Below are 23219 nucleotides of genomic sequence, written 5' to 3'. Positions count from 1 at the left end.
GAAGTACCGCTGAAATAAATGGAGTAAGAGAGAGAATGTAAGTATGAACAAAATGGAAAGCACATATCTAAGAGTAACTTGTTTGCATAATTACCTTCCTCTAGGTTGGCAAGTAGCTCTTCATTCTCTTCATTGTTAACAGGAATTTCTCTTCGCAACCAATCCTGAGTACAAATTAGTTCCTGCACCATGAATGGAGTGAGCGAGCTTCGGAACTCATCAAGAATGCGTCCACCGGTGCTAAAAGCTGACTCTGATGCTACTGTAGATATCGGGAAAGCTAGGACATCACGAGCTAAACGTGATAGCACAGGGAATCTAGATGAGTTGACCTTCCACCACTCAAGAATGTTGAATTTGCTGCTGTTTGCTTCATTATCCTCTGTAAGATACTTTTCAAGTTCAGACTTCGAAGGGCTGATGCTGATTCCATAGTCATTCATTCTCATTCTCTTTGTAATCAAGGAACTCATCAAGCTTTCGTTGCTGTCCTCTTCAAAGCTAGGTGCATCATCAGGCTACACTTCTTGCCCAGTTGGACCATATAACTTAACATACTCTTGGAACAGATTTTTAAGAGTTGTATTCATTTTTGTCCACACCTCCTCTCCATTGATCTTCCCAAACATTTCAAAAGTTGCAATCTTGATGTAATTTGACAACTTGTATCTTGGATCAAGAGCAACAGCCACAAAGATCAAGATGTTGAAGCTCTTGTGATCTGCCCAATACTTGTTGTACTTGTCCATCATCCTTTCTCCCATCTCTCTCCGCAAAGGGTCTCCACTTCCACACCAAGCCCTCAGCAAGACAATGATATCAACAATTTGATGGAAGAAGATGTGAGATGTGCAATGATCTGAGGCTGAAACACGAAGGGTAAGCTTATAGAAATGCTCAAGAAACTCTGCCATCTTTGAAGCATTATCCCAATCTTCTGGTCGAGGCACTCCTGGCATTTTGTCACCATTTAGATCAATTGCAAAGTATGGGTCCTCTCCTTCATACCTCACGAACACCTTCTCATATGTGGCTGCAGCTTTCAGCATTAAGAATGTGGAGTTCCATCTAGTGCATACATCAAGTGACAAGAAACCTTTATTTGCCAACTTCTCTAATTTAGCACACTTCTTGAACTTAATTCTAGCTGGAGAATTCTTAACAAACTTGACTGCAGCACAGACTCGCTTCACCGAGATATCCAACTCTTTTAGCCCATCGGTAACTATCAAGTTCAGAATATGAGCAGCACATCCCATGTGCATATATTCTCCTTTCCCTATGCTTGCATTGGCACTGTTCATGATCCTCTTTATGTAGCTTACCGCTCCATCATTTGGTGAGGCATTGTCAATTGTTACTGAAAACACCTTATCTATGCCCCACTCAACCAAACACTTCTCCAGGTCCTTCCCAATGTCTTCCCCCTTATGACCCCTCACCAAGAAAAACCCAATGATACACTTATGCAGAATCCAGTCATTGTCAATAAAATGGGCTGTCACACACATAAAATTCTGCTTTTGGGAAGATGTCCATGTGTCGGTAGTTACACAAACTCTTTCACAAGATTCTTTGAAGAATTTCTTTAGCTTGACTTTCTCCCTATAATGAATGCGGACACAATATCTAGTAACCGTCCTCCTGGATGGGACATTGAAACGAGGACAAGCCTTTGCCACAAACCTTGTAAATCCTGGCTTCTCAACAAATGCAAACGGAAGCTCATCCACAATTACCATTTCAGCCAAAGCATCTCTAAGCTTATCCTGATCGAATCTCCAGGTAGTGACTGAACACTTACTAGCATCCCCCTGATTCGGAGTAGCTTGTAGAGTTGGTTGCTTGTCATCCTTGACGCTATGAGGATTTCTCTTGCAGGTCGTCAAATGCTTCAACAAGGATGATGTACCATTCCTTTTAGGAACACAGCAAGCTCACTTTTGCAATAGTTGCATGTTGCTGTCGTGGCATTTACTTCCTTGCTAAAATGATTCCAAACTTCCGACCGTGGAGCCATTTCCTTCCTTTTCTTGGCATTTGCTGTATTCTTCTCAGTCTCGGTCGTCTCCTTCTGCTGCTAGTTGGGGAGCTATTGCCCATCATGACTGTCCTTCTCCGAGTTCAAAGCATTGTAAGGGGAGGTGCCTGATAGCGAAATACGAGAACTTTGGTCTGCCATCTACAAACAACAAATGACACAACTAGTTAGCCTAACATATCAGCAATGAGAAGTGACAATTTGTTACAGAAAATATAATAGTATAAGTAAGATGAAATAGTATGTTTAACAATACAATATATAACATCACTCATAGTTACAGGAAATAGTACATTTAACAGTAGAATTTAGCCTAATAGTACACTTTATCTACAACTAGTGAACTAACAAGTCTGTTGTCTGCAACTCTGCATACACTTATACACATACATCAATTCTGCTGTCTGCATAAGGTGTCAAAAAAATCTGCTGTCTACATACACATACTAGTAATTACAGTACTTGAGCATCTGAATCAGGACTCAAACTCACTATCTATATAAATTTTAGCTACACGCCTACAGCTGATACACCAACAAGTCGACGAACACTTGACTACTTGAGCAGTTGAGCATCTGAATCGGGACAAAGTGAAACTTGGGGAGTGACAAAGTTAAGGGACTAACCACTCATGTTGATCACTTGCTGTTGCTGCCGTCAATCATGCTCAGTGTGTTGACTCCGGCCGGTGGCTCGCGCATCTCCGTCTCCACTGGATCCAGCAACCGCGGCTCCTTTGGCACATCGCTACAGCATCCTGCATCATGACCTGCCTGCGTGCCTCACGCCATCACGCGCCGACGCGCCGTCTCACCTCCTGCGTCACCGCCACCGCCACCGCTGGGGACTAGGGTTAGGACGAGAGGGAGGAGGGGTCGAGGGTTTGGGAGTCTGTGTTTCGTGTGACTGTGTGAGGGTGGGAGGCTTTATACGAGCGGTGGGGAGAGGTGAGTTGGGCCTGGGCCGCGCAACTGCATGTGTGACCCAGTGACCGTGTGAGACATTGGTTATATAAACTTCGACTAATATGGTTTTTTCGGGTTTTCGAGACTGGTAACCGAACCCTTACCCGAAGACTGAAAAGTCTGAAAATAAGAACCGTACCGAAGACCGATACCCGAATTAACCGACATTTCGAGTATTACGGTTCGGTTCGGGTTCGGGTAATGGGTTCGGGTACCCGAACGCCCAGGCTGACCCGCAAGCACAACATAATAGGCACAAAATGTATATATCGCAACAAGCAAGATGAGCATGATCAAGTTGTCAGAAACAAGGCTCGTCTCGTTGCTCAAGGATACACTCAAGTTGAAGGAATTGACTTCGATGAAACGTTTGCTCCTATGGCTAGGATTGAAGCCATTCGCATACTGCTAGCCTACGCAAATCATCACAACATCCTTCTGTATCAAATGGATGTGAAGAGTGCTTTTCTCAATGGCAAGATTGAAGAAGAAGTGTATGTTGCACAACCTCCTGGCTTTGAAGATCTAAAACATCCTGATATGGTGTACAAGCTAAACAAGGCACTGTATGGCCTCAAACAAGCCCCTCGCGCTTGGCATGACACACTCAAAGACTTCCTGAAGAGCAAAGGCTTCAAACCTGGTTCCCTGGATCCCACACTCTTCACGAAGACATATGATGGTGAACTGTTTGTGTGCCAAATATATGTGGATGACATTATCTTCGGCTGCACCAACCAGAAATACAGTGATGAGTTTGGATACATGATGCAAGAGCAATATCAGATGTCCATGATGGGTGAGCTGAAGTTCTTCCTTGGTCTTCAAATTCATCAGCAAAGCAATGGCATCTTCATATCTCAAGAGAAATATCTCAAAGATTGCCTGAAGAAGTTTGAATGCAAGACTGCAAAGGTTATACGACGCCAATGCCAACCAAGAGTCATTTGGGTCCTGACGCCAATGGTAAAGAGTTCGATCAAAAGGTATACCGCTCCATGATTGGTTCTTTACTTTATTTATGTGCATCTAGACCAGATATTATGCTTAGTGTTTGCATGTGTGCTCAATTCCAAGCGGCACCAAAGGAATCGCATCACTTAGCTGTGAAGCGAATTCTTCGATATTTGACTTACACCCCAACACTAGGATTATGGTATCCAAAGGGCTCAGAGTTTGATCTAGTTGGATTCTCGGATGCTAATTATGCTGGTGACAAGGTGGATCGCAAGTCTACATCAGGCACATGTCAGTTTATGGGACGATCACTTGTCTGTTGGTCTTCAAAGAAGCAGAACTGTGTATCACTCTCCACTGCTGAATCTGAATACATTCTTGCTGCGCTCAGCTTCTATGGATGAAGCAAACACTCAAGGACTATGGCATCCATCTGAAACAAGTACCACTCTACTGCGACAATGAAAGCGCCATCAAGATTGCCAACAACCAAGTTCAGCACTCGAAGACAAAGCACATTGAAATTCGCCATCACTTTTTTAGAGATCATGTCATGAAGGAAGATATTGATATCATACATGTTAACACTGAAGAGCAACTGGCAGATATTTTCACAAAGCCCTTGGATGAGAAAAGGTTTTGCAAGTTGCGGTGTGAGCTAAATATCTTGGAATCCTCAGATGTCCTGTGATCAGGCACGCATCCTAACACTTACGCATGTTGATGACTTAGATGTGCAACACACGAAGTAATGTATATCTTCAATCAATGAGGACTTACACTCTGAGTGTGAATACATTAATGCGGAATTCGACTTCGGAGCGCCACGATAATTGTGCGCCATGTCTGGGTCTAATACTTCCTATACGGTGGGTAACGCCACCACCAAATTCTTCATTCTTGAAGTGATTTTCTCATGGCATTATATTTGCTATGTCTTTGCATTTGATTTGTCTTCAATACTAACACGACTTCTTGTTTATCTTCACAATGTTGATTTGGTCTTATTTTGATATATACATATATTAGTGTTCTGTCCTCTACAACATTCACTTATAGCTATGTCCTCTCGTTTGAATCTTTTGAACTAAGTGAATGTGATCAGACCCTAACCTCTCTATGCTTCCTATCTCAAACTCTATCTATCCAAATCATATGCATTCTGTTGAAACTGCTGAATGTCTTCTCTACGTCCTTGTCAGCAGAAGATACATAGGCAAACATTAAATCTGTTTTAAATGCTCAATTCTTATTGCCCGAAACCCGGAGAAGCCGGAACGACCACCCGACAGTCCAGGCATGTGTGGGAACATGGAACAACTCCAAATGTGTTGCATGTTCGCCACATGTCCCTCAGATGTGAACTGCTAGGGGCACATGCATAATTGCGCTGTGCCATCTCTTTCCCTATAAATGCACATCCAATCATGGTCAAAATCTTTCTTCCACCTATCAACCTCTCCACCTCTACAAACCCTAGCGCCACTGCTAGCTCTCGACGACACCGGCGACAACGCGCTTAGCTGCCGCAACCTCTCCGACGCCGTCTTCACGCCGGCCATGGACATCGTCTTCTCCGTCGCCGCCGTAGGTGTCCTCCGTCGCCAAGTTAGGGCACGGAAGATCGAACTACTCGGCCTCATCTTCTACTCCGTCTAGCAGTTCATCGTGTGGTCAATTAAAACCCTCTTTTTACCGTCTTTTAGATCCGAAAGATTCATCCTTACTACCAAAAGTAGTTTCTGCCTTCACAATTTTGGATCTATCCTGTTCTGCATCTCATATGACGCCAAGTATATTCACTTATGCTTCACACATAGTTAGATTCCTCACTTGTACTTATTCTTGGATTCGTACAAATCTGGAACCAACTCTCAACAATAAGTGAATGTCTTCGCGCTATGAGGTCAATGTCTTCTAAACTGATTTATCTTCAAAATCTTCTGAGAATGCATATGACCTCTTCCCCTTCCCTCGCATATCTAATGCTGTCACAGGTACATGTCCGTGGGAGAATCCCTTGGTTCTCATAGTCTGCATTCATTTGCAGAATTCTTACATCATCATATCAACTCTCCCGAAGCCAGTTCCTGCCTGACCAGCAGACGGAAGCCTTTGACAGTGTTGAAGCCATTCAGTCTGAACTTCATGGCAACAGATAAGTCAGCAAGGAAGGGAGGCAGACAGCGCCGTGGGGGAACATCTAGAGATTTTCCACCTGACCTCTATGAGCTGTACAAGACAGATCCAGAGGAGGACTACAATCAGTGCAAAATGCAAATCCAATGGATTTGAAGATATTGGGCAGAACAATGGTACAAGTATAGGTTCGTGACCAAGGAATATGCTGAAAAGAATGCCATCAAGCGACCCTGGGGAGACATTTTGTACAGAAATCTTCCTCCCAGGACCAGAGCTGAAGCCATTGAACAAGGATTCTACCCTTGCATGGTCCGTGGACCGCAGCTTGCTGATGCCGACCCATCTTCATTGCTCTGGTGTCGTAAAGACAATCTATTCAAGCGCAACTTCCAGTTTGCCAAGAACTCAGCCGAGGAGAACAAGAAGTCGCGAGGCTTAGACTTCAACCCCAGTCACTCTGCTCCTCGTGCCGATGTCACACGCGAAGCTGAACCCAATCTTGTTAGGCCCTTCTACAACCTAGAAGGTCTCATCACTCACATTATGGTTCAAGGGACTGCTGTGGATCACTCCGCAGATGACGCTGATTCTGACGAAGCGTCTGCACCACCGAAGCCAAAGAAGCTAAAGAAACCCAAGGCTTCGAAGCCTTCCACTACCCCAAAAGCTTCACGAGAGAAGCCTCTGGCCACTGCTCCTCCTGCACCAAGTGTGCAGTCTGAAGATCTCTCACGCATTTCCAGGTCTGAGAAGAAGAAGAAGAATCCCATGCACACCACTGGTCCAGCGCTGACTCCTGCTGCTGGTCTAAGAAATGAGAACGACGCTATTGATCTGTCGAGTGACGATGATCTTGCTGATGATGCTCTTGAGCTGCTGATAAAGAGCAAGCAAGAGGCGGAAATCTTCAATGATCTTCCCCTCTTCGATGTGGAGATCCTGAACAAGTTCATTGATGAATGGTTTGATAGCCCAAACCTCAGTTTTGATGATCTTCAGCTCCCCATTGGCCTCAGTGTCTCCTTCCATGGAGCCATTGCTCCTAAGCTGGCTCTACCTTAGAGAATTGTTGAACTGAAGCACAAGATCGACTATGAAAAGGCTTAGTTCAAGAAGCATATGGCCCATCTCAGTGTGACAGACGTCCAAAACTTCAAGATAATGCTGCATGAGCTCAAGAAGGCATTTCACAAGAAATGTGACGAAGCCAAAGGTTCTCGAGAGAGAATGAAGCATCTGGCTGCAAAGTGTGTTCAAGCTTACAATGAAGTTGAGAAGTGCAAGGCACTTGGGCGTCCTGGCATCGACCCCAAGATGGCTGCCAAGCAGAAGAAGCCTGCTGTGAACCAAGCTGATACATCTAGGCGGGAAGAACCTCGCATTGTCTTCCCAGCTAGTATGACAGGCGTGAAGCCTAAGGTCCCCACAGTGGCTTCAGAGCTTCAGAAGACAAGGTCAGCTGAAGCCAAAGCCAGAAAGCGCAAGACCAAGAACACCACCGACGATGCTCCACCCACCAAGAAGCGCAAAACCAAGAAGAAAGATCGGGCTGCTCCCACAGAGCCCCTTGTCGTCGAGCCAATTTCTATTGCTCGTCCTGCATCTGCACAACAAGAACGTCGTTTGATAGTTCATGAGCCTGCTTCCCCAGAGGCTCCTGAAGCTGAAGACATTCCAGCCGTTGACCCCACCGCAGCTGAAGACATTGGTCAACAAGACAATGTTGAAGATGATGAAGTCCTTCCTCAGATCGAGCATAATGTGGTATCATCGCCTGTTCTCACGAACAGCGAACTCATCAGCATTGGTCGTCCTTTGGCGCCAATTGCTCAGGATGATTCATGGGCTGATCACCCACAAAACTCACCCCGTGAAGAAGAAACACCAACTACTCCCCCAACTCAAGTCACCGCTCCGGTGCTTGAAGACGATGACTTTGAGGCCCAACCTACTCCATCTCCACACTACAAGAAAACCCGCTATAAAGCAACAGATATTCTACAACGTTTTGATGGTATGTTGCAATATTCACAATAGATACGGATAATAAATATGGTAGCATATGCGTTGTAGATTGCAACCGGCCACAACTAGCCCAACGCACGAACCCAGCCTCTGGTCTAGGCCGGCCCAAGTTGGCTTTCATGATTAATCTAGGTCATTGCCTTTCCCCAGCCTCCCTATTCCTCTCGATCCTATAGGATCCCACGCCGGCTGCCGCCACTCGACCTACCTGAATCCGGGAGCGCCGCCCCTCACCAGCCACTACTCCCCTGCGATCCTCCGTCTGGGAAGGCCGCCCCTCAGGCCCTCACCACTCCCCCTGCGATCCTCCATCCCGGCGCGCCGTCACTAGTCAACACTCCCCTGCGACCTGCTTCCATCGCGCCATCCCTCTCGTCACCGCTCCCCTTCAACGACCAACTGCATCTACTACCTCCGCACGAGGGACTGCGGCTACGGGCAGAGTTACCACTACAACCACCCTCGCGATCGCGCTATAGTGGTGAGGCGGACCGCTTCTCTTCTCCCAATTTTATTTTCCCCATCTTGCTCTGCTTCACTTCAGTCTAGTTGGAATTGCTACTTACGACATGCCAGTCCCTAATAATGACCGGCAGGTTGAATTATAGATGGTTGGTGCGGAGGGGAGCTTCTAGCTGACGCATCTTGCTGTGATTAAACTGATTTTAGTTATGGCTTAGGAGCCTGTCACGAGCCCATGTAAGTGAAACTTGATTATGCAGTCGTTGGTTGCTGTCGTTGATTATGTGATTGGCTGATTGTATAATAGGCTTGTTGTCTTAGTCTCGTGGTTGATGTTGATGATTCAAAGTTCCACTTTCTGCGTACGTGCCAAGATGTAGGCCTGATCAGTCACTCCGTCATACAGTCATATTTCTATTGGAAAAAAAATCCTTTTTAAACCTTATACAGCTGAAGTAGGTAGCAGTGTTCACATGTTCCAGTGAGCTATTGTAGAAGTGAGAACTTTACGCAGGTTTGTTGTAGAAGTGAGAAAACATCCGCGAGTGCTGTATCACGGCCATCTACTCAGGCCTGACTACCTGACCGCCGTAACTTAGATGTTTGTTAGTTCGTTACGCAATGGGCTCTCGTTCTTTCTAATCATATCTGCTCAGAGGTCTAATTGGTCGCATCACCCTGCCTCCACCAATGGTGTAAGCGCTAATTCTATTAAATTGCATGCATAATTGTAGCCTAATTAACTTGAACGTGTGATGCTTCAGTGTATGTGCTAGTTCATACATGTCTGCAGGTGCACGATTAGTTTAATATCAGCATGGTGGCTATTTATTTATACACAGTGGTTAATATAATTATATACATATATAGTCCAACTAGTCTGTGTGATGCATGTGCAAAAGCATAAGCTCACAGTATAAAAATTATGATGGTCCTTATGTTTGGTAGATTTTTTATGTACCTTTCTTAATATTTTGAGGTACATCTTAATTATAATTGTTTGTGCAATTTGTAAAAATGATGTCACTATGTATCAAAAAACATAGTTTGTTCTATTGTATTTGCAGCACATAAATTATCACGGTTTCTTTTCAGTTTCAAATTAAACAAATGTTTACTTGAGCTAATTAGCAATGTGTACCAGTGCAGGTATGTGGCATGCAAGCAGAGGAGAGGATGACCTTGACAATTACCAATTCTACCTTATATTTTATCTGACAAGGTCAGTTTCATCACAACTTGTTTTTCTGAATGTGAAAATATATGTGCTGCCGTTGAGGAAGGACAAACACAAATAATTATCTGTGGTGGTGATATTTAATAGGTCATGTATAAGGTTTTTTTTGCGGCAAGGTAATGTATAAGGTTAGCCAAAATAATTTTTTGGCTTCGTTAATTAAGTTCTTATGTTAAAAAAATTAAGTTCTTAGCCACACACGCACACACGCATGCACGCATGCACATTAGCCCATTATTGTGCTGGAGTTTGCTCATGTCGATTTCATCTCTCTTCTTTCTCCGGCAACTTTGCATATCATCCCATTATTGTGATGTAGTTTTCTACCACGTGAAAACAGAATTCAACTCCTTGACGTTTCCTTTGGTATATATTTATAGTAGGAATTTACAGGGTGCTGACAATGTATAATTTAGTCAAAAGAATAGATGTACATGGTAAAACATAGTAGATGACTCAGAGAAATCCTATCGTGTAAAATATTCGACATATTTGATATGTATCTAGAGTCGAATATCCAGTTGTATATATACAGTAAGAAATTTGCTGGAAGTGTCATTAATACAAGCTGAATATTGTAAAATATTGGGCTTGATATACAACATAAACCCCTTAAATTAAGTCGTGATGATCTTATATAATTTTTACAGGTATAAATTTCTCATCGAGTGTGTTTTCACTATCAAATTTTACTCACGGTTTGTTTTGGATGTTTTTTTGTTTGATTGTATCATGACTTTGCAGTGACCAAGCGTTCTAATAACTGTATTCTGCAGCACCTCCTTTCTCCAACCTCATCAGTTGGGGAGACATCTGGCCTCCAAGCATACATAATTTCTCTCATATTTTTTTCCTTAAAGAGAAATAGCGTAAGGAGAAACCATTACTGATGTTAGATCTGAGCTAACAATTTCAGATCACCATAGTACTTATTCCCAGCTAACAATGTGAAACACAAAAATGTTAGCCCGTGCAAACGTTGACGACTAGTATGTATAGTAGAGTAACCTTACTAGATTTTTTACAATGTTTGAAAAAATCAGCCTGCTATGTTGCAATCGCTGGGAGGAGGATCCTTGCATTGTCGAAAAACAATATAATTGTGAATTTCTGTTGTATTATGATAGGAACTTATACCGTAAACAAGATATTAAGAAGCTAAGCTTTTGCAATTCATTCATGGTTACAACTGCAGTAATATTTGTTATTTTTATGCAGTGTGCAATGATTTTAGAATCGACCAAATTACCATTGCGATTTCCTAGAGAAAGTACACAGTACTCACCTGGTGTAGATGAATTTCTGGAGTTTGCATATAGAGATATACTAGCAGATACAATGACTAGCATCCTTCTGTCACTACTTGCATCTTGTTAATGCATTGTGTGTTAACCGTTCATTTTTTTGTCTGTAGATTCAAAGGATAAATGGATGATTATATGGGTGTGTGTGGCAAGTATACTTCAAAGATGATGATGATGATGTCCTGTTCCTGATGATGATGATGGATGCTTTCAGTTTTGGTCAAGTTTCAGGGATGATGTTCCTCGGTTAACTTTTAGATTAGTTGTATGGGTATTGATGGATGCTTTTAGTTTAAGTTCCGCTGTCAAGAAAATATTTGGATTATGCATCACATTTGAATGGTGTTCCTTGTGTAATATCCACTATTGTAATCCAACAGTTTTATCTAATATATGAGTTCTTCCTCCCATGAGTATATTCTTTTGTTTTTTCTTCACATGTACATAATTATCACCATTACGTGCTGGGTTAATTTAATTACTGGCAATATATTATGTATAATAATAATATTCACATTATATAAGTATCAACACTTGAAACAATGCAAATTCTTCGTTGCCAAGCAACGGGATCCTGCTTCGTGTACATTAATCACCAACGTATAAAAGCGTTGCGCGAGTCTATTTTATGTGTTGTATTTTTGCAACGGTCCCTTTTACCAACGGTAGTATAAGCGTTGGAATGTGCGCTAGCAACACTGGATAAGGCTACGCATCCTAAACCGTTGGTAAAGACATGGAAAGATGTGTTGCTATAGTGGGGGTCCTGTTGTAGTGCCACAAGCGTCGCCAGCTTTCCACAGGCTTCGTAAGGGACCAAGGCCTCAAGTCACTTTGTCGAGTGTTCCAGAAGGAGAAGAGCGCCAATCAGTATCACACCAAGTGTTTCTTGAAGCCACTCCAACTGCGAACAACTCCGAGTCTGAAGCCAAAGCGGCTGAAGATATTCCAGCTGCATCAGCCGATGAACAAGAAGAGCCAAGATTGGAAGAAGAACGTGTTGCGACACCCCAGTCCAACCCTGAAGTTGTTCTCGAGGAGAACGTGTCCGACCCTCTAGCTACTCAAGTGGAGGTTAACAATACTGAGGCGGCCACAAACAACTCAACTAAAGCCAATGACGTTGTCTTGGCTGAAGCTATTGTGGCGCCTGAAGTTAATGTGGTGCCCGAAGTGATTGCACCTGAAGCCAATGCTGCACCTGATGCAAATCTGCAGCCTGAAGTAACTGCCATTACCACTGCCACTGCTCCTGTACCGCCTCCAAGGCCACACACCATCGAGCAAGCATTTGATCATGGTCAGTTGGTCACTGTCAGATGTCCCATTCTGGTTCCTCCACCTGCTGCTGGTCCGCAATTTGATTATCACATCGAGCACATGCCTCAGGTCCAGAAGCCTAAGCCAAGACTGCCTAGGTTTCCAGGTACTGCCACTTCACCAGGGTCATTCAATGCAAATGGCTTCATTGCGCACAACACCTTCTTTGATAGCGCCAAGAACCCCTATTCCAAGCCAAGGATTTCATCTGATCGGTTTTGGAGCTATCATCAGCACAGCTACTACTTGTGTCTTCTCTATGATCAAGGGCGCATCTTCCCTCATATGCGTCTTGACTGTGAAGCCATTGCTGGACTGCCTTGCCTAGAAGAAGCCCTTGACTGCTTCCGCAATGCTGGATTGCTGAACTTTGTGACTGATAAAGAGCATTGGAATGAAGAGCTTCTACTACAATTCTATGCCACCCTCCACATTCGCGGCTACAACAGGGATCCGAAGACATGGGTCCTTGAGTGGATGATAGGCAACGTACACCATGAAGCTAAATCTCTTGACATTCTTGAGCTCACTGGTCTGCCCACTCTAGGTGAACTTTATGAACCTGGTTGTCAGCTTCACCACAATGCATTAGAGAGCATTTTTCAGAAGCCAGAGCCCAATATGAGCCAAATGCTGAGCATGATGAAGCCTCTGCCACACGACGCTGAATACCCAAAAGAGTTCTTTGTTGAAGACCTATAGTATTTGCCCTGCACTATTTATCATATCATCAGGCGAACTCTATGGCCTGTCAAAGGACATTCTTCTGCAGCGAAGCTTGAAGGAGCAATGAAGACATTGGTCTTCTATATCTTCAATGGCATCAGCTTCAATGCTCAAGACTTCTTTATCAGGCAATTGGCTGCATCAGGCTCTGATCTCTTTGGTCTGAAGTTCTACACTCCATGGGTTATGTGCCTTATCAAGCTTCATTCAGCTGTCAACTATCAGCCTTCTGCTCACAACCATCTGATCTTTTTGCCAGAGGTTGATATGTCAGTTGAAGCCATATACCCCAAGCCTGCCAAGGAGCCTATTTGTCTTCACAATGCTGATCACCAAAGCTTGACACAGCCCATTGAAGGAGTCCAGGCTGTCACTCGTGTTTATCCTTTGGCTGGCAATACTCGCTTACCTCACCGTGCTCAAACCGAAGCCACTGAAAGCACCATTGTGCAAAGGCCTCGGAAGCGATCTCATGTTCTCAATGACCGAGAGCTTCTCGTTGCCCTGCATCAGAAACAAGATAAGCATCACTACTGGTTGAAGCGACAGATGCAAAGCCTCTTGGTGGATGTCAATCGCATTCGCAACCTTGCCACCAAGAATGCCTTTGTCACTCATGAAACCTGTTGGGGGTCATGGAAGAGTTTGACATTGCTGAGTGCTGAAGCAGATCTTCAAGATGATGGCTTCACTGAAAGATTCAAGTTTGACACCACTCCCCCAAGGAATGCTGTCTTCCATCGAACTCCCTCTCTTGAAGACTCTGACTATTCCTCCTCAGCTGCAACCGTGATGCCAGAGTCATCGATGACCAAGATGATGCTACCTCATCACCTCCTCCTTCAGCGCGTATCGACACTGCACCAAGTTCTTCTGCACCGCCAAACTCCGACGCCGACCCTGCAGCTTCACCTACTCCTTCTGGGAACGAGTATATGCTCTATGTCTTCAAACCTTTTTGGTCCTTACTGACAAAAGGGGGAGAAGCATATGAGTTGATAGTCTTCAAGCGGGTCCATATGGGCGGTTGCTTTATATTTTGCCTAGTGTTTACAACTCTCCTTTTTGATACATTTGGTTCTTTGAGTTGTAACACTTAAACTTGATTGTCGTCTGCTATGTTTTCTGCTATTCTATGATGCGATGATAAATTCCGCATGTGCGATGATAAATCCCGCACTAAGTCATATTGCAGACATCCATTTTTCATTATGCATGTCATTATCTTCGTTATATCACATCATGCATGATGAATTGTCTTCATAAGTTGAAGAGGATCTCCATAAGTACGACCTGCCATGTGCATTTGCATTCCAAAAGCAAATTACTTATATGCACATCTTCAGGGGGAGCCTTTTGCTACTTATGAAGACAATACCTTTATCCTTTACAATTTCGCATACTTTTATCCCCGTTGAAAACCTCAACCAGTTTTTCATCAATCACCAAAAAGGGGGAGATTGTAAGTGCATCTAGTGCCACCCTAGTTGGTTTTGGAGTATTGACGACAAACCTGGTTGAGGGACTAATGTGTTTGTGAGAATTGCAGGATAACACAGGTAGTAGTCCCTCATTGATTCGGTTTACCTACCGGTGATGACCCCTAAAAATGTATGAAGACATTGAAGACAATGGTGGTATGTGAAGATATTCACATTGAAGACTATGACATGAGAAGACATCGTGTGAAGACTATGGAGCGCGAAGACATAGTTGTTTCGTTGTTTCCTTTTCTTCTTTGTTGAGTCATAGGAACCACCATACTGTTAAGTGGGGTCCCAGTGAACAAAGTCAGAGTGACTGAAGTGATGCTCAACCAAATCCTATGTCTTCGAGTGAAGACAATGAGAGCAAATCTTATCCAGAGCTGGATAAGTCAGCTTTACTCGTAGCCTAAGTCAAGCTGCCGCGTGTGTTTAAATTTTGACCGTTGGAACACGTGTCAGTTCCTTAGTGACCAAGGGTCATTTCGGACAAATCAGGTTGGGTTGCCTAGTGGCTATAAATAGCCCAACCCCTACACCATAAATTGGTGGCTGCTCAGAGTTAGTGCACGACTTTTTTCGTTTGAGAGCAACCCACCTCCGAAGCTTTTGAGAGAGAGAAATCCTTGCGAGGACAAAGCCCAAACACCCAGAGCCAAAGAGTGTTAGGCATCACTGAAGTCTTTTTGTCTGCGTGACCAGAAGACTTGTTACACTTGAGGACTGTGAATCCTCCAACCGGTTAGGCGTTGCATTCTGAGCATCCAAGAGTCATTGTGGATCACCGGTGAACGAAGTCTGTGAAGGTTTGGAAGTCTACCTTGAAGACTTACCAGAGTGATTGGGCGAGGACTGGGTGTCCTTAGCTCAAGGGGAATAAGGTGAAGACATGGTCTTCTGAGCCGAATTTCAGCCTCCCTAACTAGACGTACAATTGTCACAGCAACTGGAACTGGTCCAACAAATTCTGTGTCCTCACCAAGTAACTGGTTCTATCCTCTCCCTCTCTTTACTTACAGTTTGTCTTCGTGAAGTCATTGCCTGCTTGCACTACCTGATTGACTTCACTGTGTGACTACTATCATTGTTTGTCTTCATACTATCTTCTATCCTGATCTTTACTACCTAGCTGCTATTAGTCTTCGTGCTTTCACTTCATTGCATACTTGACTATGGCTTGCTTAGTGTAGTCTACCTTCCGCTGCATATCAATAGGTTCATTTCTATTGTCTGTCTTCGAAACTCTCATGTATTGAAGACTTTCATAAAAATCTCCTATTCACCCCCTCTAGTCGATAACTGGCACTTTCAGCTAGTACTCCAACAATGGCGAAAGGGAGCTGGACAACATGGTTTAGCCGGCGTGGTTAGTGCTCTAAACAAGATGCAACAAAGGCCTGCTAGTTGGGGAGCAAAGGAGTTCGGGAACCTAACATGCAAGGTCCAGAAATTGCATGCAAAGCTCAATCGTCTACGAACTTGCTCCACGGGGCGCGGCCCTACAGATGAGGAACGTGCAGTTGGCAAGCAATGGCGTGAAGCTCTCCGACAAGAGGAAATATGGTTGTGGCAGAGATCCAGAGTTCTGTGGCTTCGCAAGGGTGACCGCAACACATGCTATTTCCATGCCTAGGCAGCTCAGCGGAAACGGTTACATAAAATTGAGTTCTTGGAGAGAGCCGATGGTTCAACGTGTCAGACTTTTGAAGAGAATTGTGCAGAAGTTCAAGGTTTTTATGAAGCTTTATATACCTCCCAGGGTTTTCAACCTATGGATGAGCTGCTCAATCTGGTTCCTCCCAAGGTGACGCCTCTCATGAATGAGCACCTCGACAAACCTTTCACAGCTCAATAGGTCAAGATGGCCTTTTTTTAAATGGCACCATCCAAAGCACCGGGGGTGGATGGCTTCATAGCGGGCTTTTTTCAGTGGCATAGGGAACTTCTTAAAGAAGATATAGTGCTGGCTGTTTTGGACTTTTTGAATGGAGGTGAGTTGCCGGTGGGGATGAATGACACCTCCATTACCCTTATACATAAAGTAAGGTATCCACAGTGCATCTCAGAATATAGGACAATCTCTTTATGCTCTGTGTTATACAAAATTGCATCCAAATGCATCCCCAACAGAGCTAGGGAGTTTCTTGGCGAGATTTCAAGTGAGGAGCAGAGTGCTTTTGTTCCCGGCCGTCTCATCACTGATAATGTACCAATTGCGTATGAGAGTGTTCATGCGATGAGGAGGCGTAAGAAGGGGAGAAATCACGTGTGTGTGCAGTCAAGCTTGACATGATGAAAGTGTATGACCGTGTTGAATAGCACTATCTGGAAACTATCATGCTAAGGTTGGGCTTTAGTCCGAGTTTTGTTAGTCTGGCAATGAAATGTGCGACATCTCCCAGGTTCATAGTACGAGTGAATGGAGAATTGCTGCCTTATTTCACCCCATCAAGGGGCTTACGTCAAGGGGCCCCTACTCGCCCTATCTCTTCTTACTATGTGTAGAGGGATTCACAAGTCTTTTAAACAACTTGGTGTTGGCAAACGTTGCATGGAAAACAAAAAATTTCTACGCACATGCAGTGATCTATCCATGGAGATGCATAGCAACGAGGGGGAGAGTGTGTCTACGTACCCTCGTAGACTGTAAGCGGAAGCATTTCTCAACGGGGTTGATGTAGTCGAACTTCTTCGCGCTTCAATCGATCAAGTACCGAACGCACAACACCTCCGCGTTCTGCACACGTTCAGCTTGGTGATGTCCCTCGCCTTCTTGATCCAGCAAGTTGTCGAGGTAGTAGATGAGTTTCGTCAGCACGATGGTATGGTGAAGGTGATGGTGAAGTAATACTCGCAGGGCTTCACCTAAGCACTACGAAAATATGATCGGGGGTGTAAACGGTGGAGGGGGCGCCGCACACAGCTAGGCAATTGTCTGGTGTGTGCTAGGGGGCGCGTGGGAGGGAGAGGGGAGAGGCCAGGAGGCGCCCCAAGTAGGACCGAATCCTACTTGGGTTCCTCCTTGGCCGGCCGCTCCCCTTCCTTATTTAGCGGAGGGGAAAGGAAAGAGGAGGGGGAGAAAGGGAAGGGGGAGGCCGAATCCCCCCTTTCCTTTCTCTTCCCCCTTAGGTTCGGCCCATATGGGGGGCACACCAGCCCCTGGTGGCTGGTGCGTTCCCCCTCTTGGCCCATAAGGCCCATATCTTTTGCCGGGGGTGCCCGGAACCCCTTCCGGTGACCCGATATGTACCCGGTACCCTCCGGAACACTTCCGGTGTCTGAATACTATCGTCCTATATATCAATCTTTACCTCTCGACCATTTCGAGACTCCTCGTCATGTTTGTGATATCATCCGGGACTCCAAACAACGCAAGTGTGTGCATGTAAATTTCGAAACTTAAATAAGATTGTGTGGGACCTGTACAAAAAATAACGAAATGAGCAACGATTCCATACACTAACTTGCACTGATAATTTATTGCGTCATTTGTCATTTTTGTATGGATCACATGCAATCTAATGTAATTGTTAAATTTTTACATGTACACTATTATTGTATCCATCCTCTACGTGCATGATTCATTTTTATTTTATTTTGTGAGACCTATAATGTGTATATTCCTTTTTTTGCGAAATATAATGTGTATATTTCAACCATGTAAGGCTATAGGATTCAAATGATCAGAAATTTTCTTCTAGCCCTTCCAGTGCATATATAAGGCCACCCGCTGCTCTATCGCAGTTGGTACTATGCACGTTGTTATAGTGAGGAGGGAGTTATGAACAGATAATCTAAGACTATGGACCCGAGCGAAGCGGTTACCAACATCGAGAAAGGCCCCGCAGCCCCCACTTCGCTCCCGCAAGGGTGACTCGGGCGGCGCTAAACTAGTTCACCGCCGGCCGCCCTTTCCTCTCTCTTCTCCCTTGCCGCTATCGGAGGTGGTCGCTGGAACGCCGTGCGGCCGTCGGGGAAGATGGCGGCGAGGATCTGTCCGCCCTGCCGCACGCAGGGGACTTCGAACCGAGGCAGCGGCCTCATGAAGTGGCCCTTGGCCAGCAGTTGTTGCAGGTGCTAGCCGCCCCCCTTGGCCGCACGGGCGGCAAGATGGTGGCGGGTGGTGCCTGCGGGGCGTTGTGGTCTCGGGAGCACCCGTCCCGGATCTGACACCATCTCAATCAAGGCCTCATGACCTGGTCTCCAGCTACCCTTTGTCGCCGGTGCCGCGTCTGAGGAAAGAGATGAGGAAGTGCGGAGCCCGGAGAAATCCAAGGCCGGATCTTCCGGCCATGAACAACCCCTACATATAGGTGTTGCAAAGGTTCTCCATTCTGCCTCTGCCCCCTCCTTTGCTCGTTTACCAGGGTGAAAACCCAAATCCCTCCGGATTGGGCGGCAGCGACGCTCGCGGTGTCATCATCTTCATGGAGGTGTCACCTTCGGTGAGCATGGGAAGGTGGTGGGCCTGTCTTGGTTGGGTGGCGTTCAGCGGTAGTCTCAATAGGGATGTTCCGGGGGATCTGGGTCTACTGGATCAGATGATGACGACGCTTGCGTGTCGTTCTCCCTCCTGGGGGCATCTTTTTGGAGCAACCGCTGGCTGGAGGGGGCAAGAGGATGAGCAGTGTTACATCTACCGCATGGCTAGCGACGGATCTCGGTGGCATGGCACCGCAGAGTTTCAACGTCGGGTGCGTGCGGATGGATACGTGCTGGGTGGTGGCACCGTGGTGGCGTCAATGACAGGCCTGGCAATGGTGATGCGTTAGTGCTTGCTCTGGAGAGGGATCAGTGGAAGACGGCTGCAATGACCTTTGAGAGTGCACTGGACCGGTGTGTGACCCAGTCTCGGTGTGTGGCTGAACTGGGGCATCCGGCTTTGGATGTTAGGGTTTGGTGTGATGTCTGTTTGGTAGTCAGCCCGGATATTCGGCACACCTTCATCAAAGGGATATGAGTAGCAACAGGTGTTGTCTAGATGGTGGCTTCAGGCTGATTGATGTATTACTTTGTATGGTCTTTGTGAATAATTGATAAAATGTCTACATGCATCGTCCAGATGGAGAGGCTGGAGGTCTATGTCGTGGGAATGAGTCTGACAGTAAGAGTAAGGGGTACGTAGGAGGAGGTAGTGTCCTAGCTACGGCAAGGTCGTACGCACAGGTTTACGAGTTCAGGCCCCTCTCGGAGGAGGTAATAGCCCTACGTCTCGGTGCCGCGGAGGCTTGTCGACTGGATATGGGTGAAAGTTACAGGGGGTGCGAACCCTTGTGCCAGAGGAGGGGGTTACTTATATAGAGTGCGCCAGGCCCCTCACAGCCCTCGGTTACACAGGGTTCAATGTGAGTTAAGACTAGAACGTTACTGGTAACGCCTGCTATTAATGATCTTTATGACGACGGAGTGAATGCCTGACCGTTGCCATCCTGAGGTGACTTTAGGCCTTCTGTACTCCGAATGAGTCTTTGTATGGTCGAGTGACGTTATCGTGGTCGAGTGGAATTGGGATATCCAAGTGGAATCTATCATCGAGTGAATTGCACTTTAGTGTGGTTTCAGTCGGTGTCTCCTGTTGATCCTTGTAGGCCTTGGACTCTAAGGTAGTGTCCTTGGGTAGGGCGTCCAGGTCAGGCCTAAGACCCTACCCTAGGTACATGTCATCGTCATTAGCCCCCGAATGGATTGAGGCCGAGTGAAGAAAGGTTGAAGTTGGTTCCGACCCGATTCAAATGCTCTGGAGACATTTCCCCAGGGGTCTGAGAACATGCTGGTACTTTAACTCTTCATCAGTCGCCTTGATCGATTCTTACCCATGGAATTTCCGAGTGGACTATGCTGCATATCTTTGAGTAAATTGGAGTGTATGTCTCTCACGCGATTGATTGCTCTGCAGTTTCTGGATCTTGTGGGATTCAAAATTTGGAGAAGCGCGCGGGATGGGACGCGGCGCGGTAAGCGGGGCGGGCAGATAGGGACTCCTCGATCTTCGCTCCCCTTTTTCGCCATGTATTAGGCCAGCGCCTGTTAAGGGATGCGCCAGGATTGCACGGGTCCACCAGTCAGTAGCTCGGAAGTGAAGCCATAAAAGGCGTGGCTGCCGAGGCGTAGCACTGTTCACTCCATTCGCATCTCCTTCTTCTGGTTTTCCACCTCGTCTCCTCTAGCACTTCCCTCTTTCACCCACCTCTCGCGAGCTCCGCCACCATGGTGAAGGACAAGACCGCGGCCCTGGAGCACGCGAAGAAGGCCACGACAAAGGGTAAGTAGGCGGCGAAGGGGTCGACGTCGCGGTCCACTCTTCCGCCTGGCTAGATCCAAGGGGATTGGATCCCCTCCACCGTCACGGAGGAAGATCTGGAGAATCTCGCTGCCGACAGCCTGATTATGGCGGAGTCTTGGAGATTGCTGGAGGGGGAGAGGGAGCCGGCGCCGCAGGAGGGCGAGTGCGTTCTCCTCATGACGCATGTCGATCGAGGTTTCTCTCTGCCTCTCCACCCGTTCTTTCAAGCTTTTATGGACTTCTTTGGTGCCCGGATCCATCATTACCCCCCAACATCATCACTTATCTTGCTGCCATCGTTTCCATGTGTGAAAACTTTCTGGGGTGTCACCCGCACTGGGGTTTGTTCTAGCACATCTTCACTTGCCGATCTCAGTCGGTGAAGAAATCCGACTGATGAGAGGATGCACGTGATCCAGATGTCTGGGGGTTTAAGGATCTAGATGAGAGGTAGGAGCATGTTTCCTCCCTTGACCTTTCCCGAGCCAGTCAGAGGGTGCCTGTCAACTTGGTTCTATTGCAAAGATATTTCGACTCCTGGTCAGTCGACTGGCCTTCCTCCTTTCACTCTTGAGAGACTCCAAAATCCTCCTTTGTTGATAGTTTCCATGGAGGAAAAGGGTGAAGTATCGATTTTAGTCGACGCGGTTGTAGCTTTGGTCCAGGGCAGAGTGAGATGTATGGATCTGCTTGAGGTGTTCCTCGGTCGACGCATCCAACCTCTGCAAGCCCATGACCACCCTATGTGGATGTATTCGGGCCCAGAAGACACCGCTCGGACCCACCTGAAGGAGGTCAGCGAGGATACGGTGGCTCAGTGGCTTCGGAGCATCACGGGCAACAAGGACAACCCTCACGGAGCCAAGAGAATCCTGCCATTCGACGCCCAGAACGCTCGAGGAGAGGTCAGGCGTGTTCATCGAGTGTTTTTACTTTGTACAATATGCAGTAATCTTGAAATCCGACTGATACTTGTAACTTGTGTCTTGTAGGTTTTCACCAAAATGTACTCGATGCCGAACGGGGAGCAGCACCAAGAAGGAGTAGAGAGTGAAGGCGGTAGCGCTGACTTTGAATATGCAAATGACAGCGGGGATGACAGCGAGGACTCTGGCAACAGCGAGGAAGTCGACTCACCGCCCCGCTCTAAACGATGATCCAAGCAGTCACAAGACCCTGCGCGAGGGCATGACAAGACAGTTGTGTCGAATGCGAAGATTCCAAAGCGCACTCGGACGTCAACTCCAGATCCAATGGAGAAGGCCGCAAAACAGGCCAATGTTGCTCCTCCCAAGCCACAGAAGGCCCTGCCCAGGATCAAAGTGATCGTGCTTGTTGCTTCGACGTAAGTGTTTCTTTACTTTGTCTTTCATTGCTACTGCAGACTACTTCACTTGTTTGACCGAGTGGAATTTTGGGCTTCCAGGGCTGCCACCTCTGCAACCTCCATGGACATTGCTACTGCAGACTACACTTGTTTGACCGAGTGGAATTTTGGGCTTCCAGGGCTGCCACCTCTGCAACCTCCATGGACATTGACGAGGAGCGGGCCGATGCGGAGACCGCTGACGCAACCACTTCTCGTGCAGGTATGATCCCACAGCCGCGCTTACAATCTGTTAACTGATTTTCCTGGTCGACTGAAATCTCGTTGTCGAGTGTTTGCAGCGCCAATGAATGTTATCCAGCTTCTAGATGATGATGACGACGAGGATGTTCCTCAGAGGAGTGCAGTGAGAAGAGGTAGAGCTCTAAGCAAGAGGGTGCCTTCTAGTAGAGCATCTCGTCTGCCGTCTGAACCTGTAGTTCAACAACCTGGCGACCCAATACGGGCTACTGTCTCCTTTGCTGATCGCTTGTCGACTGACCAACCCTGAGTGTCGACTGCTCAGATTTCTAGTCCGACTGCATCGACTGCACAACCCCACACTCCAACCCCACCAACTACGTCATCGACTCCATTTGTTATGCATCACGTCCTGGAGGACCAAATAGGAGCTTCCAAGGAAGCCATGATCTAGGCGGGTCTGATGATGGACCGACTGAAGGTGGTTTTTGACACCAGCAAGGCCGCTTATGACGCCAGCTCTGCCCTCCAAACCAATGTCCGAGTAAGTGGGATTGTAAGTTGATTTCCGACTGGCTTTTCTAGCTTGATCCTTGCTCTGTTAGGATATGCTATCTAAAAACTGCTGCTTCCAGCTTGATCCTTGCTCTGTTAGGATATGCTACCTGAAAACTGCTGCTTTATTGTTCGTAAGATGTCCGTGGAT

This window comes from Triticum urartu, chromosome 5A (genome assembly GCF_056163025.1).
Source record: "Triticum urartu cultivar PI428250 chromosome 5A, HENAU_Tu73, whole genome shotgun sequence".
In the NCBI taxonomy this organism is placed as follows: Eukaryota; Viridiplantae; Streptophyta; class Magnoliopsida; order Poales; family Poaceae; genus Triticum; species Triticum urartu.
Note: the sequence above shows the minus strand (reverse complement) of the source record.